Below are 17,700 nucleotides of genomic sequence, written 5' to 3'. Positions count from 1 at the left end.
ATGAGAAAGAAGTCGTGGTAGTTATTTATGGTTCAGGCAACTGAAGGTATAGGTGGGAGAGGTGTAAAATTCACCTCTCATTCTCTGAAGGACGTACAGTGGGGAAGTAGACCCAAAGGTTCTGTGTATCAGTCATGTTTGGGAAAGCTGCAACAAGAACTATCTGATTGCTACACATATAACATCATCATGCCAAGAACATGGGCCCTGTGCACACAAAGCCTGGCTAATTCCTAAGATTAATTCTAATTGGGCCCCTCTACCCAGCTCCTGCCACTGCTTCAGCTCCCACTCTCATCATTTAGTCCACACTGTTCACCTGGACTCCTGTGTTTGAACTGGCACTTCTTCCACTCACTATCCCCAGTAACGCCACACCTCCCTCTTATTTAAAATCCTTCAGTCATGTGCAATTACCAGGAGGATGAGACTTAAGGTCTTTTATTTTGCTTTCTAAACCCTTCCAGAGCTGACCACTACCAAGGAGGTTTCCAGCTTTCTCCACTTGATTCACAGCCCCCCTGGTCTCTCCAGCACTCTACACTAAGCATTCTTCCCAGAACAAGCAGTGCTGCATCCCGCTCTGTGTCTATTTGCACAAGCCACTCTCTGCCTGGAAAAGATCTCCTCTTCATCCTACCCCCATCATGTGACCTGCTCAATCGTATTGGCTCAGCTGAAGCACTGAAACCTTACCGAAGCCTTGCCCAGTTTCTCAAAGAACCATTTACTGCTTCTAGTACAATCACACCACCAAGGACATAGTAGATGACCTGTCAGTCTCTCCCACTGGACCGTAAATCTCTCAAAGGCAGAAATAATCTCTGTATCTGCAGCTCCTCACATAGTGCCTGCCACATAATACTTAATAAATGTTTGTTGAAGGAACAGACAAAGAGAGTTAAGGTTGACTCTAACAAATGGAAGTACTGAATAACGGACTTTGAGAGCTTTTCCTTCCAAATGCCTTCAAAGCCCGCACACTCTCAATTGCCAGGGTCCCACAAAAAACAGTCTAAAGTAAATGTTCTAAATTCTGTATATTAATATCAGCTGCCTCCCTTCATACTGAAGGCACTCATCAAGGTATAATTTTAAAACAGTATCTTACTGTACTAAATCATCACCTCCCCCAAATACACTTCAATTACCCTCCTAGTTTACTGTCAACCCAGCAGCCAATGAACAAGCATTTCCCTAAGAGCTCTTCTTGGGACACACTACACCAAAAGAATTTTTTCATAAAGGGACTCTGATCAAAATAAGTGTGGGACATGGTGCTCACTCTATCCCTTGCACAGACTTAGTTCTTCTTAGCTCAGAGAAGCTTTCCAATAAAGAGAGCAATAGAACTCCTTTCTATTTTCCACACTTAGCTGAATATCAAATCTTTTTTTTCTGTGAAACACCTAATAATATCCAGGGTTCTGTGTTACGTGCTTTGAGAAATACCACATTTGACCAAACTCCTGAATTATGCCAATTAAAAAACACAATTTGAAAACCTGGTATAAATTTTGCCTAATAACACGATTTCACTTCACCCGTGAACATCACAAAATGGCCATTTCATGAAGACACTGCTTCCAGCCTAACATACAGAAACAGATCCTGAAAAAAATTACACAAGAAAAATAACTTAGCAGATTGTGTTTATCCCCACAGTATCATAAATAATTCCTGAACTTCTAAATTGCATTTTTGCAAGGGAAAAAAATAAAATTGAGCCATTGAGGAGCATATCACTACCTGCTTGCAAAGCTGCAGTGATCTCATGAAGCATCAGTTTCATAGTTTAAATTAAGTCCAATCATATGTGCACCTTTTTTGTTCAAGACTCTGAGAGTTTCTTTAAGGAGGTGTGAGAGATCAACCTGGCTAACCAACCATTTGCTCCAGTCTTGCTGCTACGCAATTTTCCTTGTGGTGCTGGAAAACAAAAATTTCCCTGTGGGTTTTATGAATATTAAAAATCTTCACAACAATATGAATGGAACTGGAGAGCATTATGCTGAGTGAAATAAGCCAGGCAGTGAAAGACACATACCATATGATCTCACCCGTAGGTGGAACCTAATCAACAAAACAAACGTAAGCAAAACAGAACCAGAGACATGAAAACAAAGAACAAACTGACAGTGACCAGAAGGGAGGGGTGGATAATGGACGAAAGAAAGGGAAGGGTCATGTCAAGGAACATGTATAAAGGACCCACAGACAAGGACAACACAGGAGTGGTGTAGGAGACCGTTCTCCACATAGGAGCTGCATGGTGCGGGCCCAGCTTCCACTTGGAAGCTTCTATAGGACCCATGCCCATGGATAGGTTCTCCTGTGGGAAATCAGGCCTGCAATATGCCTAGGCCACTTTGAGTCTTGCTTTTGCTAAAAACCCCCTCACCTGAGATTGTGGCAAACATTACTGCAAAATAAGTTCCTAAAATCCATTCTAAAACTCCCCAGTATGGACTGTAACTGGTTCAACCACTTTTCCCTTTTCATTTGCAAATAGCCCTCTTCTGTGATGTGATTAGCAGCATTGGCTCCTTTGTTTTCTGTAAAAGGTAACCACCTAAAGCGACCTGTGCACAATAATTGAGGACCATCATGCAATGTGCCCAGAAACCCAATGAAGGCCTGTCATGGCGGAGGCCACAGCTTTTGCTCCCCTTCAGAGCAAAGCAGCTTACCCTTTTCTTCCACAGGACTAGGTAGTCCATGTGAATGTTTCATTTCATCCATAACAATGAGGACACTGCAGGCCGGTGTCCACATCAGGGTGGGGTTGGGGGGATGACTGACTGTGGGAGGTGAGAACTGGGTAGGGCAGGGGAGAGTAATGGGGGAAAAATGGAGACAACTGTAATTGAACAACAATATAAATAAATAAATAATCCATCGATCTCTGGTTTAGAAGGCTGAATTATGGTATCTGAAAGCTAAAAGGAAATCTGGAGATTATATCATTTTATTTTACAGATGAAAAACGTGAGATTGACCCTTCCCCTAAAGGACTTGGGGGCCTGACTATGGGCAGATCGTGACTCCAAGGCCCTCCAAGGCAGTGCTTCCCACCGCCTCTTCCTGTTGACTTGGGAACTGCAGCTAAGAGCAGAGAGGCCAAGGGCCAGCTTGGGAAACAAGGGCGGGGGATATCCCTTCACATTTTACTATTTCAATGAGCCTGGAAAAAGAACAGCAAGCATCAGGATGAAGAAGGGGAGATCCACCCACTCAGGTAGCCATTGTTCATTTTATAATATGGATATTGAGTGCCCATGATATGATAGGCATTGTTCTAGGAACTCAGAATATGACAGTAAGTGATCAAAACCAGAAAAATTCCTGTTCTCATGGAGATTCTAGTGATTCTAGAGTTATTTACATGAGACTGACTGAAGTCAGACACCTGGAACCAGAACTTTAAACAATGTATACTGAGAATGCATGTGCACCCGCATGCACACAATATACTATAGCATTTCAAAAATACAAGTGTGGACAACTTTCTAGATAAATCCCACTCCCAATCCCTGCCTGGCTTAGGAAAGCTACCCACTCCACAAACTAAAATACTGGGAATCTATTTCAAAGACTTCTCTAGGAAGGGAGAAAAACAGAAAAAGCCAAGCTCTTTCCCTATCATCTTTTTCTCACTAAGCTAGAAAGGGAGGCAGTGAGGAAAAGTTTAAATAAAATAAATGAATTCTATGCAATGGTTTTGAAGGAGAGAACTGTAAGCACACTGTGTGAGCCCTGGGTAAGCTGAGAAAGAATGTTCAAGGCAACCATAATATACATTTTATCAGAGTTACTGTGTATGTACAAACCACTACGTGCCTTTGGAGATGGGGCTCAGCTGGTCCAGACTGAGATGGGCTTCAGGCTCCAGGGTTGGTTCAAGTTCACACCACATGCTTCTTACTGTTTTAGAACCAGCAGGCTATGCATGTTCATCTCATAACAAAGGTGGAAACAAAAGAGGACAAAACAGCTGCCAAGTACATTTCAAGTCTCTGTTTATATCACATCTGCTAATACCCCATTGGCCAAAGTAGCCAGGTGGCCAAGCCAAAAATTAATGCAGCAGAGCAGTATATTTTTCCCACAGTGGAAAGTGCTTCAAAGTAGCACTCAAAGCACATGGGTACAAGGTGATGGAAATAACTGGGAAAAATAATGTAGCTTAATGAAAGAAATGACAATCTATAACAATCCAAACTTGCCAAATATTCATATTCTTCCTAATCCGAATCTCTTATCTAGAAACTCACAAACTACTCTAAGCCTCATAGTGGCAGAAAAAGAAAATATAAGCAGTAAAATCTTAGACATCTCTTGTTAGCAATACTTTTGCCAGTTTATTTTCCAGGCCAAAATAAAAAATAAACAAATGGGACAACATCAAACTAAAAATCTTCTGTACAGCAAAGGAAACCATCAACAAAATGAAAAGGGAACCCACTGTACAGGAGAATATATTTGCAAATATCACATGTCATAAGGGGTTAATTTACAAGATATATACAGAACTGATACAACTAAACACCAAGTAGACAAACAATCCAATTAAAAAATGGGCAAAGGACCTGAATACACATTGCTCCAAAGAGGACATACACATGGCCAATAGACATATGAAAAGATGTTCAGTGTCAGTAATCATCAGAAAGATGCAAATTAACCACAATGAGATATCATCTCACACCTGCCAGAATAACTACCATCAATAAGTCAACAAACAACATATGCTGGCAAGACTGTGGAGAAAGAGGAACCCTTGTGCACTGTTGGTGAGAATGCAAACTGGTGCAGCCACTGTGGAAAGCAATATGGAAATACCTCAAAAAATTAAAAATGAAACTTCCTTTAGACCCAGCAACTCCATTTCTGAGAATATATCCTAAGAATCCCAAAACACTGATTCAAAAGAATATACTCATTATATACACCCCTAAGTTCATAGCAGCACTATTTAAAATAGCCAAGTATTGGAAACAGCTCAAGTGCCCATCAGTAGGTGAATACATAAAAATGCCATGGTACATTTACACAATGGGTGTGTAAATGGCTATGTGGCTATAAAGAAGAAACTCTTACCTTTTGCTACAACACGAATAAACCTGGAGATTATCATGCTAAGTAAAATAAGCCAGTCAGTGAAAGAAAATACCATATGATCTCACTTATATGTGGAATCTAATGAACAAAATAATCGAGAACAATATAGAAACAGAGATACAGATACATGGAACACACTGACAGCTGTCAGAAAGAAAGGGAGTGGGGAGGATTGGATGAAAGAAGGCAAAGAAATTAGCCAAACAACATACGAGGTCTCTCCGGAAAAAGTCCAGCCATTACTAATCTAATTAGAATGGTTTGGGCAGTATCAATGTAATCTGGATGCACTGGAGAGTGTGTCCAGTCCACTCTCCTTATGCATCCAAGGAGAGTGGACTGGAGGCACATGTATGGATAATGATGACTTCACTGTACTAGTCAGTGGGTGGCAGATGCCATTGATTGAGTGAGCATGTGTACTGTGTGGCCATCTCATTCAAAATGACTGAGCGAACAGAACAATAAATCTGCATCTAAAGTTGCATTAAGCTTGACCAGTCCTCCATGGAAGCTATTCAGATGATTCAGAAAGCAACAGTTATGGGCACCTGTTGACTGGCACCTTCATCTCAAAGCACAATGCACATCTCAAAGCATATTTCAAAGCACAATGCACCTGCTCACGCATCACATCTTGTGCAGTTTTTTAGCAAAACATCAAATCAGGTGATTCAACATTCCTAGAGCCCAGATTTGGTGGCTAAAACTAAAATCGCCTTCGAAAAAGAACAGATTTCAGACAGATTCCAGAAAAAACGACGGAGCAGCTGAGGGCAATTGGGAGAACTGGGTGAGGCCCCATGGTTCCTACTTTGAAGGAGACTGAGGCTTCATTGTCCTATGTACAGGGTTTTTGTATCTTGTAATCTTCTTCAATGAATGTCTGTCTTCATATTATATGGCTGGATAGGTTCTGGCCAGACCTTGTAGATGCATAACCCACAGACACAGACAACAGTGTGGTGATGGCCAGAGGAAAGAAGAGACATGGGCAGGGCAAGTGGTCAAAAGGGGAGAATGGAAACATTTGTAATAATGTAAACCATAAAAAAAGAAAAAAGCAAATAATTGTTTTGTGTTATCAGGGTTACTGTTTCATGAAAGGGAGACAAAGTAGGGAAAAAGAAAAACAGTTGAAAAAAAGAAAAATTCAATTCACATTGATGGGTGAAGGATTGCGGAATTAAATGACAATTGCCTCATATTTGCCAAATATGTAAGACCTCAGACATTGAAAATAATAAGCAGAATACAATCTCTGCTTTCCAGAAGTTTCCTATGTACAAAAATCATGCTACAGACAGTATGCAACACATATTACAATAGCTGCCAAGACATCAGAAATATATACACATAGAGTAACTTGAATCAAGCTACCAAAAGCCTTACTTTATTGCAATAACAGAAATACTGAGCAGGATTAGAGAGAACTAAGAATAATACCAGGAAACAAGTCAAATTCTGTGTCAACAGTATACCTGGAGTCCCCAAACAAGCCCGAAGCTACATTTCCTAGTCAAACAAACGGCTCCTAGAACACACCTTCCCAATCCAGAGAAACTGTCACAGAGGGTGGGACCCAATCTGACAGAACATTAGGAGAGAGAGGGTAGATATTTGAAAATCATCAGATATTTAGAATTCCCATGCTGAAAATATGAATGCTCTAGCAATAACATCGGAGACTTAAAACTACCACAATCAAGCATGACAAGCAGAAGAGTTACTTGTTATGGAACTTGTCAACTTATACCTACTCACATTCCCTGACAAAGTGACTTTTTTGAAGAATGATGTTATATAAAGAAACCTAAAGCTACACAAATAAGAAATACATGTATATTCCATTTATAAAAGAGTAACTTAGGGAGAAAAAAAGGAAAGCCACAAACCTGGAGAATACAATTGCAATACGTGAACACGACAAATGGTTAGTACAGTGCCACAGGCCCCTTCCATGGTTTTCACTTTCCGCAGTTTCAGTTACCCACAGTCAACCATGGTCCAAAAATATTAAATTGAAAATTCCAGAAATACACAATTTACCAGTTTTAAATTGAGCATCCCTCTAAATAGCGTGATAAAATCTCCCACACGCCACTCCATCACGCCAGGACGTGAATCACCCCTCATCCAGCACGTTCACGCCGTGCACACTCCCTGCCTCACTAGTCACTGAGCAGCAATCTCAGGTACCAGATCCACTGGCAAGCGATCACAGTGCTTGCATTTAAGTGACCCTTATTTCACTTAATAATGGCCCAAAACACAAGAGGAGCCATTCTTGCAACTCAGATATGTGAAAAGAAGCCCAAAAGTGCTTCCTTCAAGTGCAAAGGGTGAAGTTCTTGACTTGACACGGCACTGTTTCACCTCGCATCATCATCAGAAGGGTGAATACAGTACAATAAGGTATTTTGAGAGAGAGAGACCACAATCACACACCATTTATTTCAGTATATTGTTACAATGGTCTATTTTATAATTAATTGTTGCTATTAATCTCTTACTGTGCCTAACATATAAATTAAACTTCGTCATAAGTATGTATGTACAGAAAAACACTTTACATATGCATACACACAAACAGGGTTCAGTACCAGCCATGGTTACAGGCGTCCACAGGGGATCCTGGAAGGTATCCCCGATGTATAAGAGGGGAATGCTATAGTCAAAAGAAATGATGAGTTCCTACTAATCAATTAAAAAAGACAAACAGAAAAATAAACCCACCTCAAAATGAACAAAAGAAAAAATATGTTAGATAAATATATAAAAATGTGTTTGACCTTAATAGCAATTAGGTAAAAGCAAATAAAACCAAAGTAAGATACTATTTTAAACTTACCATATTGGCAAAATAAGTTGAACAAAACAAAGTGCTGAAGATGTTGTAGAGCAACAAGAACTTTCATACAGGCTCAAGACAGTAGAAATTGGCCCAACTGCTTTGAAAAACAGTCTCGGGCTGTCCAATAAATCTGAAGAGGCTTGAAAGTTAACTTGTTTTTAAAAGTACATATTAAAACTATAATAAAAATCAAGATAATATCACCAAATTCAGAATAGTGATTGCCCACAGGAGGGAGGAAAAGATGGATACTAACAGGAAGGGATATACAGGGGACTTCATTTACATTATGTCCTGTCTCTTAAGCTGGGTGGTGGATAATGGATTGATAGCTCTAATAATGGACTGGAAGATAACAGCTAGATAGATAGATAGATAGATAGATAGACAGACAGACAGGCAAGTGGATACAGTATAAGGATAAAGTATTTCAATGAAAAAAACTTAAGGAAACTAGTCATTTTTAATTAGAAAGATTTTAGCGAGTTTATGGCAAAGATTAGAGAATGGATAGAAGAGAAACTAAGTTGGAGGACTCACACTTTCCAATTTCAAAACTCACTACAAAGCTACAGGAATCTAAACAGCATGGCACTAAGCATGAGGACAGAAATCTAGAACAGTGGATTACAATCAATAAGAGTCCAGAAATAAACCCAGACATTTACGGTTAATTGATTTTCAACAGGAGTGCCAAGATCTTTCAATGGAGAAGGAATGTTTTCTTCAACAAAAGTGATGGGACAATAGGAGGTGCACATGGGAAAGACTGAAAACGGACCTCTACCTCGTATCACACACACGAGTCACCACAAAATGGACCAAAGGCCTAAATAGAAGAGCTAAAATCACAAAACACTAAAAGAAAACAGGGATAAATCTTCTTGACCTCAGATGTGGCTATGGATTCTTAGATATGTGACCAAAAGCTGGTGCAAAAGAAACAAAAGAATGGAAAACTAGACTATATCAAAATTAAAAATGTTCATACTTCAAAGAACATTATAAACAAAATTAAAAGAAAACATACAGAATTGAATAAAATACTTACATATGATAAGGACCTAGTATCCAGAATACACAGAGACCTGTTAAAATGGAACTACAAAAAAATAAACAATCAAATTTAAAAAACAGGCAAAGAACTTGAACAGATATTTTTTCCAAAGAAAATATAGGAAAAACTAACAAGTATGTGGAAAGATGTTTAACATTATAAGTCATTCAGGAAATGAAAATTAAAACCACAATGAGGTACCACACCACACCTACTAGGATGGCTATAAAACAAAACAATGCCACACAAAGCAAACAGAAAAAAGGAAACACTGGCAAGGCAATGGAGAAATTGAACCTTCATATCCTGCAGGTTGGCCAGAAAAATGGCTTAGTTGTTGTGGAAGACAGTTTGGTATTTCCTCAAAACGTGACATATAGTATTATCATATGACTCAGCAGTTCCACTCCTAGATATATACCCAAAAGCACTGAAAAAAATGACTAAAAAAAGTACATGTACCATCATGTTTACAGCAGCACTGTTCACAATAGCCAAAACAGAAATAGACTACATGCCCATCAATTGACAAATGGGTAAACTGTGGTATATGCACACAGTTAAATATTATTCACCATGCAAAGCACTGAAGTACTGATATATGCTAGGATGTGGGTATACCTCCAAAACATTATGTCAGGCAAAAGAATTCAGAAACAAAAGGTGACATACTGAAGACTCCATTTATAAGAAATCCTAACAGATAAACCTATAGAGACAAAACACTGAACATGGCTGCCAAGGGCTGGGGAAAAGAGAACAGAAAGAAACTGCTTAAAGGGTACAATGTTCCCCTTTGGAATAATGGAAACACAAAAGACTAGGCAGAGGGAGTGACAGCACAACATAATAAGTGTACTAGCATGCCACTGAATTGTTCACTTCAAAATGGTTAATATGATGCTATGTGAATTTTACCTCAATAAATATTTAAACAAAATATTTACAAAATCAATTGAAGAGAATATATGCAGCAAGAAAATAAGGATGAGGGACGCAGTCAGATTCTAAGGGAATAGAATTCTAAGGGAATATTTCCTTAGAATACAGGCATAAAGTCTAGAGCTAGTGTTACCTAGTCTTGGCAAAGAATAGAAACTGTGTGAAAATATAGGAAAATCCTATGATGGGGAAGAGAAAAGCTGAGAGTTTACTTAAGGCGGCTGAGATGTTCTCAGTAAAATACAAAGTGCACATGTTAGGTACACAAAAGTATAACATGAGGTGGGACAATAAATGGAAAAGACATAGTTTATATACTAGGACCCTTTCAAGTGCCATCAGGAAACAGACAAAACTAAAACCTTCTGGAACATGTGCAACTACACTAGTAACCAGAGAAAAAGAAATTAACATAATACCAGTACAACATTTTTTCCTTTTGAATGCAAAGAGAAAAGATATTAATAGTGATCAGTGCTGAGGGTGTGGGAAAAGAGGTACTTTCAAATACTGTAGGTGCTTTTTCCAGTGTGTATCTGGTAAACGATGGAGGAGAAAAAGCCAGAGTTCCAGTTCTATAAATTTATCCCAGGTCAATATTAGGCAAGTGTGCAAGGACATATGTATAAAGATTGTTTATTTTGAACAACACATCAATACAAAAATGCCAAAAAGACTCATTGACAATGGCTACGTGGCTATTAACAATGATGACTGAGATAGATATTTGGTAATATGAAAGACACTCATGTCAAATTTCTTGTGAAAATGCATAGCACAAAAATTCAAAGTATAATTCTACTTTTATAAAAAATACATTTTACATATATAATTAAGTATATCTAATAATTATACATATGTATATTTTTAAAGTTTTTACCTAAGTGACAACAGAATTACTTTTTCATACTTTATTTTCTTAATCTTTCAATGATTACAGTGTGCTTTTATATCAGAAAAAAATCTTGCCATTTTATCCATTTCGAAAAGGGAAAAGGGACAAAGGCTATGTAAATATTTGAACTGACATCCCTATTTTGACAGCTTGAAAATAAGCCACTAGGAGAAAACACAAGGCAAAACCTACACATGAGGATGATGCATATCTGTTTGCTTTTCTGAAAAAGCACTAAAAAGATCAACAGTGACTTAAAAGAAGAGAAGACAGTTAAGAGAATAAAGGAAAGGATGGGAGGAAGAAAAAGGGAAAGAGAAGAAGAAAGGAAAGGAGCCAGAGTTTGCCAGGTCTTAGGCCCCACCTGGTTGTTTTACCTCAAAAATTCACAATGCTTAATACTGATTAATAAAGTCAATGGATTAAATATGCAGTTGAGCCAACACACCCACACTTTCCTGGTACCACATTGTTATGTGATGCAATTATTCTCTCACCTGGAGTGTCTTAACAATCTGACCTGGAGTCAGACATAATCCTGACTCTGATTACACCACAAATCCCTGGACAAGTAGAGAAAAGAACTAACACAGCACTCTGGAAAGCAAACAGACAAATTGTGATTAAGAGTAAAAATCTCAGGTAAAAACACGGGATGAGTTGTACAGAATTTTTTGCTCATTTTCTCACATCCTTTTGCCCCAAAGATGGGTCCCAGGTGCAGAGCTGCACTACATCGATGAGAAACCTGTTTTTCTGCACACAGGGAAAGAAAGGGCTTCTGTAAGTTGGAATAGACAACTGACCCCTCAAAAGATGCCCCAATTCTACGTGCACAAGTATCAACCTAACCCCTGAGCTATACATGCAGAATGCAGGCTCAAACCAGCACAGCAGACTGAGGAAATTAAACTGACAAGTGTAATATTCACGTAAGTTTCAAACTAACCTCTGAAATACATATGTGAGGACAGATACAAATCAGCACAGCAAAGACTTACACTGAGATCTGAAATCTTTGCCTACAGGAAGCAAGTCAGAACCTAAGACCTAAACCTCGCCAGGTTGATTATCTAATAAAAGAAAATATCAACAGTTACCACAGGATTATATTAAGATTCAGTGTACACAATTTATGATGGACAACTTCCAGCATACAATCTAAAACTAACAAAGAGCAAGGGAAATGTGACCAATTCTTAACAGCAGTCTACCTTGAGATGACCCAGATGTTGGAACTACCAGAGATTTTAAAGTAACTATTGTAACCATGCTCCATGAGGTTAAAAAAACAACCATTTGAGAAAAATGAAAATATAGAAATTGTTATCACAGAAATAGGAACAACAAGAAATAACAAAATACAATTTTTAAGACTAAAAAAAAATCTAAAATTAAATAAAATATATTTGTTGACCAATGCAGCAAAGTAGAAAGGAGGAAAGAATCACTGAACATGAAGATGGGTCAACAGAAATTATCAGATATGAATAACAGAGAAAAAGGATAGAAAAAAATGAGCCACATCTTGGGATCTCTGGGATAAAATTTACAAATCCAATATGGTTATAATTTGAGTTCCAGAAGCAGAGGAGGAAGAAATTGAAACAGAAAAGTTATCTAAAAATGCAATGACAAGAAACTTATTAAACTGGTGAAAGACATAAATTTACAGATTCAAACTCAGTGAACCCCAAAACAGATTAACTCAAAGAAAACCACATTAAACATGTCAAAAACAGACTGACAAAAACAAAGATAATGAAAAAAATCTAGAAAGTAGCTAGAGAAAGATAAGGCATTACATACAGGAGAACAACAAATGAAGTCACTATGCGTTTCTCTACCAATATCATAGAGGCAGAAGACAATGTAACAATATCTTTAAATTGTTGAGAAAAAAGATTTGTTGATCCAGAATTCTATACTCAATAAAAATATCCTTTATAATAAAAGGTAAATAAAGACATTCTGGGACAAAGGAATACTAAGAAACCACCAGCAGACATGTTCTATAAGAATGCTAAGTTTTCCATACTGAAAGGAAAAAAACACCAAAGGGAAACATGAATCTTTAGGAGTAAAGGAAGAACAAGAGACACAGTAAATAACCAGGTAAATATAAAATAATTCTGTTTTTCTCTTAAGTTATCTAAAATGCATACGACTATTTAAATAAAAAAGTTTTAAAAGCGAATGGCACAGTTTCCAATGTTCATAGACGTAATATATGTCACTTAAACAACATAAAGTAACCAAGTAGGGCGTAGGTAATGCTAGAATGTGTATTTTAATAAAATTAAACAGACTTCAAAAATAAGAAAATTACCAGAGATAAATATAGATACTTCACAATGATAATTGTGTTCAGGGCTGAACACAATTCAATTACACTGATCTATTTAACACTTATAGACCATTCCACCCCTAGGTTTTCTTCTCCAGAGAAATGCAAACATATGTCCACACAAAGACTTTTATACAAATATTCATAGCAGCTTAATTTGTAATAGCCCAAAACTGAAAACAACCTAAATGTCCATCAGTAAGTGAATGGATAAACCAATGGGGGTATATTTATACAATGGAACAATACTCAAAACAAAAAGGAAACATTTGATACATATAACACTGACAGATAAACACAATATGAACATCTCAAAACCACTATGCTAAGAAAAATTAAATATAAAGAATGTATACTGTATGACTCATTTATATAAAACTAGAAATCCAAAGTAATTTATAATGACAGAGTTAGATCAGTGACTGCAAGAGACAGGGATAGAGAGATTAGAAAAAGGGTACAAGGATACATTGGCTTGTGATGAAAGTGCTTATTAACTTGATTGTGTGATGGTTTTGCAAGTACGTACAGATGTCAAAAATGGGCCAAACTGTATACTTTAAATATGTCTAGCTCATTATGCTTTAATTATACCCCAATATTAAGGAAAATATTCTATCTGTCCTAAAGACAGAATTTTTGAGGCATGGTCTGAGTGCAGGTCATTCACAATAATTACCCAAGATTTCTTTAACATGCACATCTTGGTCCCCATCCCAGACCTACAGAACCTGACACTGTGAACAGACATTTTACATAATCTACCCAGGTGACTGATTACTAGACACACAGCTGACCACCACTGTTTAAGATCCAGTTCAAATGCCACCTCCTCTGATGCCTCCACTGATTTTACTGAGAGTTCCCTCTTCACTTCTCCCAACACTCCATCTCAAGAATGGCACTTATACTACCATGCTTTAATGACAGTCTTTCCTTCACTACTACACTTCAGATTTTACAGAGAGAAGTCACATTTATCGATTTTTGTTCCTTTTTTGTCTGGAACAGTGCCTCACACACACACAAGATGCTAAGTAAGGGAATGGCATGTCTGCTTGTAAGTAACGCAAAGCTGGTATAGTCTTGGTTCATGCCATCTAAAAGTTTACCAACACAGATCATCAACAATGAATCGTATAAATGTGTCTAGAAGCTGTAGCGATTGGCTACCAAATAGAGGGACAGACTGGAAATAGATTTACACTTACATAGGAAAGAAGCATTAGGTATGCCAACTGGGTATCCAAGCGAAGGTAAAAGTATACAACCCTTTACAAACAGAAACTAACTTATTCTGGGGCGCACCCTCCAAATATCCCTATCAACCATATTCCAACCTGAGTGTAGCCAGGACATAGCTTGGTACTTCTTCAATCCCTCACTCCTACCCTCCTGCCCACTGTCCTCTACTACAAATACCATATGGTGCCGCCATCATTCATTTTTCTGCCTGTGTGTGCTGTGCTGTTTTCAAAGTCAAAAATACTTATTTGCTTTTCTATAGCCTTAGAAGAAATTTTAAAAATACTTGACAAACAAATGAACAAAATAAAAATGACTGTTCAAAACTTGAAAGCTATTCATGTACATATTTACAAGTTTTTCCCCAAAAGAGTAAATTTTTAAATTTGAATGAAGAAGTAAGGAAGGTGATTCCATTTTTTTAAAGTTATTTTCCACTCCAGAGCCTTTCGTACCTCTGCCCCTGGTCTATGTACAATCTTCTAAATCCTACAGGAGCTCAATAAATAAATTCCTTCCTGGCACAATCACGACCCATAATCGCCCCTGGTGATGGTTTTAGATGTTCATGCTCCGCATGCTATCTGAAAAGACATTAGCAGCCTGAGTCAACCCAGCTGGAAATAAGTGTGCAATATTCAGGGAACACAACACCTTACTGTCCTCAAAAATCTTCTCAAAGAAAAAAAAATCACATTATATAAACAGTCACCACCCACCTCATAATAATTAAATCTAAGAGTCTGAAAGCAATAATAAAGACACTGTAGCTTAAAGAAGAATTAAAGTAAAATTCTATAAGTTATTGGGAAGAGCATTATCTTATTTTGTACACAAAAACACATATATGCCATAATCAACTTAATTCTGCAACAAAATGTTTTCATTGACTATTCAAATGGCAATCAAATATCATGCACTCTACCACAGGAGATGATACACATGGCGGCATTGCCCTTCTTCAGGGTAACAACTACAGAACAGAGTCTTGTTTGTTGTTGTTTGTTTCATTTGGTTGCAGTTCTTCATTCTATGTGAGAATACATTTGAAATGAATTTCTAGTCCCTTGCTATTCAGGTAGCACGACATCATAACTAAATGTGGTCCCAAAGACTTGGACAAGTCACATCACTACTGTCTAGCTATTTGATCTAAAACAGCATCTAAAACAGTCAGTGAGATGCTGGCATACAGCACCTCTGTAAGAATTTTAAAGAAGGACAATCTATAACCATCAACTTTATTGTTTCTTGGATGTTCTATTTTAAAAGACAAGTGATAGGAGGGGAGAGGAGGGAAGAAAATATAAGAGTATTAAAGGAATGAATTGCACATAATCTTCTCTGGGCCGTGGAAACTCAGAAATAAGAAAATAAGCTGCAATTATAAATATTGTCTGGGGTTAGTGACTTCCAGACACACAGTTTAAAGATTTAACTATATATGTCAAAACACATTTGAGTCTGAGAACACAGAGCACAGCTTTGTCATAGTAACTTCAAGTTCAAATAGCAAAGCCTACACAGAATTTTTCTAAAACCATCTATTCTTCCTTTTCTTTAGTTTCTCTCTCTCTCACAAGATATTTAAATTCAACTTTATGTGTATAATTTCCAGGCAACTTAAAGCATATCCTACCAACACTGTGAATTTCTCAAACATACTTTCATCTTAGATGTCTTCTTTCTTTTCTCTTTTTTTTTTTTGGTCACTTTGTCATTTCCTTCAAGAATACCTGACATGCCAATCTAATTATAGAACAGCAGTCTCATTAATGTGCAATGACTACTTGGAAACCTGTTTCAGATAACTATACTCAGCAATTACTGTGTGAATAAACCTCATAAAAACCCATCAATGATACTGGACAATTACTAGGAAGCACAATTCCAAGTGACAACTAATATGTAAGATGCTCATCCCCTAATTTACTTTCTTAGCTTTGGCCCCTGACACCAAGCACTCCTGGGAGAACACCACCAAGGATTCCTTCAAACCTTTTGTCCATAAAACAAAACAGTCCCATTCATTTATTTTTGCTTTTACTTCCCTTTCCTTTGAAGTCAAATACATGAAGTCCTCTCTAAGAACATGTCCATAAGTAAGGTCCATACTAAACTTATGGACATTATTGTTTCAGGTCTTATATTTAGGTCTTTGATCCAACAGATATATGACAAGATACTCCCCTTCACTAGCTATTGGGGAAATGCAAATCAAAACTACAATAGGATACCACCTCAAACCTATAGATCAGCTATTGTCAACAAGAAAATTAATAACAAGAGTTGGAAAGGTTGTGGAGAAAAAGGAACCCTTGTTCACTGCTGGAGGGAGTGTAAACTGGTACAGCCACTGTGGAAAACAGTCTGGCAGTTCCTCAAAAATTTAAGAATAGAGTTACCGTATGACCCAGCAACCCCTTTTCTGGGTATCTATCCCAAAACATTCATTTCTAAAGATTCAGAGGTAGGCAAAGAAGATTTACAGTTGTTTGTATGGAAAAATATATGATACAAAAATAAATAGTAATTCAATAGTAATAATAGTTAATAGTATTCAATAGTAATAATAATATATGATACAAAAATAAATAGTAATTCAATCTATTTCACTTACAGCTGTAAATCTTTTTTTGCTCACCCCTGTATATGCACCCCTATGTTCACTGCAGTATTATTCACAGTGCCCAAGACATGGAAACGACCAAAAAGTCCTTCAATAGATGATTATATAGAGAAGATGTGGTATGTATGTGTGTGTGTGTGTGTGTGTGTGTGTATGTATGTGTATATATATGTGTATATATATATATGTATATATATATACAGTAGAATATTATCCATAAGAAAAGACTGAAATGCTGCTGTTTGTGACAACATGAGTAGACCCTGAGAAAATCATGCAAAGTGGAATAAGTCAGACAGAAAAAGCCAAGAACCATATAATTTCACTCATATGTGGGAAATAAAATTGAAAGCTACAAATAAACAAACAAGACCAAAAAACAACATAAATTCATAGACACAGACAACAGTATGGTGCTTACCAGAGAGGTAAGTGGGGAGGAGGAGAAATAGTAAAGGGTAAAGGAGGTCAAATACGTGGTAACACACAGAGATACTTCTCACTAAGTATCATTAGAAGCAGAGCTTAAGATTGGCAAAGGTGAACAGGTGACAATAACTCTGGCAAATATAAAAGTGAGGATTAGTATATATTTACATTAAAGAGATAT

General features: G+C 37.3%; 1 protein-coding gene across 5 annotated transcripts in view; it reads right to left on the bottom strand.

Annotated features, from left to right (window-relative positions):
• Positions 1 to 17,700, bottom strand: part of FARS2 (phenylalanyl-tRNA synthetase 2, mitochondrial) — a 557,835-nt gene that overhangs the window by 351,029 nt on the left and 189,106 nt on the right. The gene's annotated exons all lie outside the window — the stretch shown is intronic.

The sequence above is a fragment of the Sturnira hondurensis genome, unplaced genomic scaffold, assembly GCF_014824575.4.
Source record: "Sturnira hondurensis isolate 20B ecotype Veracruz unplaced genomic scaffold, ASM1482457v3 Scaffold0004271, whole genome shotgun sequence".
Classification (NCBI taxonomy): domain Eukaryota; kingdom Metazoa; phylum Chordata; class Mammalia; order Chiroptera; family Phyllostomidae; genus Sturnira; species Sturnira hondurensis.
The sequence above is the reverse complement of the archived record's forward strand: the minus strand, read 5'-3'. Positions and strand labels throughout refer to the sequence as shown.